A 3,152-nucleotide genomic window follows, 5' to 3' on the forward strand; every position below is an offset into this window, starting at 1 on the left:
CCAGGGGGCGGCCGCTGCCGCCGCGCCGCGCGACGGGGGCGCGAGCGGGACCGAGCGTGAGGGGCGTGAGGGAGACGGGGAGAGAGCGGACAACGGGAAAGGGAGAGGCCGAATGAGGGGGGCTCCGGGGACACGGGTCACGCACCTCCTCACAACACACACGGGCAGGGGCCGCACAGCCCCTCACTCGCGCGGGGACACAGCTCCTGCTGCCCCCACATACGGGCATGGTTCCCACTGCCCCTCCTGTGCGCACACGCACCTAGGTGCCGGGTGTGAGGGGCAGCAGGCCGGCTCCCATGAGACCAGATGACTCCAAAGCCACTGTCCCAGCCCCACCCTCCCTCCCGCCAGCAGCAGGTTCCCTACAGCAACGGAGGCAGCTGTGGCCCGTGTGTGTGCCCAGGGATGCTCCCGCTGCTGAAGCAGAACCTGAATAAAGGAAGCCTTGGGCTAAACCCAGCGCCCTATTCTCACACCTGTGAGAGGTGCTTGGCCACTGTGGCCAGCTCATGTCTAGCCTGTCTTTGACCACAGCACTTCCTGGGGAGATCTGGTCACTAAAGAAGCAGCACGGGTGGGCAAGAACCTGACCAGACTCACAGGCTCTTGCTTGGCTGCAGCAAGCCTGGGGAGCAGCCCAAACTGTGCAAATGGGCTGGTGTGCAATTGGAAGAAACACCTTTGGTGGGAAAAAGCCAAGGGGCAGTGCAGACAGCCTATCTGATCCCAGCAGGAAGGACAGTGGCAGTATGGGGGGCACCTGCATGCTGGCCACCAGGATAGAGAGGGGGTACAGGGCCAGGAGGGTCCTGCAGGTGCTGAAGGGAATGAGGGGAAGGGGAGGAGGCAAAAGAAAAAGTATCCTGACTTGCCAAAATCTTTCCGCAGACATCTTGGTGCCATGGTGAGCAGGAACCTGTTAGAGAGCACGAGGGGTAGCAGCTGTGCTGCAGCAGCTCTCACCTCCACCTCCTCCTGGCCTGCCAGCCTCTGGGTTTCGCTCAGGGCTTATTGGAGATTTTGCAGAGAAAATCCCCAGCAATCCGGAGGAAACACTTGCTTTGTTCTTTAACAAGACGACTGCCGTCTTGGCAGGCGGGACTGGTGCTATCCAGCGACAGCAGGTCATGGCCGGAGGTGGCCCTTTGCCACACGCCCTGAGGCACCTTCTCACTCCAGCCAGAATATGGGCTCTGAACTCAAGCAGCGCCAAGAGTTGGCAAATGCTGAAAAGGCAAAGGCCAAGATCTAAGGCCAGGTTGCTCCCCCAAGAGGAGTCGGGATAGCAAACAGCCTCCCATCCCTGTGCCTGGGGGAGGGAGGGAAAGGCTGCAGGCAAAGCTCCAGGCCAGGCTGCTCCCAGAGCAGCTCTGATTTGGTGGTGCAGCCCCCGGCAGGGCCAGGTTTGGAGAGTGCCACAGAGCCAGGAGCTGCAAGCCCAGGCAGGGCCACCTTCACGAGCATCCTTCAAACCCACCCTGCAGAGCCTGCATCATACAGCCCAGCCCCAGTGAGAAAAGGCTCATCTTTCCTGCACAGCCAGCAGGAACCAAAACATCCATGCAGTTTCAAAATGAATGCAGGAAATCCTTTTTGCCTTCATGCAAATAGTCAGACAAGTGTTTTACCATGTGTTTACTCTCTGGCTGTGCTCACCTTCCCCTCAGCTTCCCCCTTTGCTTGCCTGTTCTCCACATGCTTCTCTCCTTTGTGGATGCTGCAGTCTGACGTAGCTTTTGTCCCTGGCAGGCAGTGAGTGTGAAAGAACCCAATCCCCACCCTGCCTGTGCACAGCCCCTCACCAGCACCAGCTGCACCCAAAAACCTGGTCACCATCCTCCCAGCCCCTCAGCAGAACCAGCTGCACCCGCCACAGGCAAGGCACAGCCCCTGGGCAATGTGTTGCATCTCCTAATGCTGCAACTCCCGGGTCTTTGTCTGGGCACAAAGCCACCACGGTGGCCACGCAGGCAGGGGGAGGGGGGGGAAAGCCACACAGGCACCACCATGCTCGCACAAACCACGGCCAGAGCACTTTAAAGCCAACCCTGTGCGCTGCCAGCAGGGGAGAGGTGGGGCTGCTGCCGGGGAGCTGCTAAAACCCATCTTGCACAAAGAACAAGAAAGGAGCTTATATCCCAGCAAGAGCTTTTCCCCCTGACAAATTAGCAAAGCCTCCCGTAACTGCACAACCAGCTTCTTTCTTACGTCTTTTGGCATTTCTGCTTTCAATAATTTATAACAAAAGAACTGAGACATCAACAGATAGGGAGAAAGCAAAAACAGCCCTGACCTGAAATAGCACAGACTGACTGCCAGCCATTTTAGATGGGTTTTAAATCTCACACAGAACAAGGCTGCCAAGGCTGATACAGCCTCCTTGATGGCCATTTCCAGGAATGCTTTATTCTCCTGTACAGGAAGGAGGCAGGAAGTTTTCTCTGATCAGACGTTTTTCTCAGCCTCCTGACCCATCTACCTGCAGGGCACCACCATGACAGCTGCCAGGCTGAGCCATTCCACAGGGCCAGAGCACCTTCTCCCGTTTTTACCCCAGCCTCCTGTCACAACCCTTCACATCCATTAGGACAGGAGCAGAGAGCCCCAGGAAGGCAGCAACATACCGGGGCTGTTGTGCCTTACAGGGCTCATTCCTCCTGTGGATGTTGCTGCAGTTTACAGAAGGGCTTGCTAACACCATTTTCCCCTTGCCCAACACCAGCAAGACAAGGTGCTGCTTTCTTTAGATCACAGAAACACCAGCTCCAGGAGACCTCCTTGTATCAGTAAGGCAGGAGGGAGCTGCCAGCAAATTATTTTGAGATGTGTCTCATTTTGCTTTAAACAGTGGACACATCCTGCTACCTGCAAGGCACACCTGGTAAGCTCAGCTCCCACCCTGTGCATTAGTTTCAGGTACCCAGGCAGGTGAGCAGGGCTGATACAGGACTAGTGACTGATGTGTTCCTTGTTCCCGCTGAATTAACAGCAGGCAGCAGACAGGCACGAGATGGCTACTGGCACCAATACCACCATCCTCACACCTGCAGCCACACTCCTGTACCTGTGGCAGAGGGAGCTGCTGGAGCTCTGTCCTGCTCTTCCAGACCTCCAACTGAAGGAGCACAGCAAATGACTCTGTTGAGATT

Source organism: Corvus brachyrhynchos, unplaced genomic scaffold (genome assembly GCF_000691975.1).
Source record: "Corvus brachyrhynchos isolate BGI_N302 unplaced genomic scaffold, ASM69197v1 scaffold346, whole genome shotgun sequence".
NCBI classification, from domain to species: Eukaryota; Metazoa; Chordata; class Aves; order Passeriformes; family Corvidae; genus Corvus; species Corvus brachyrhynchos.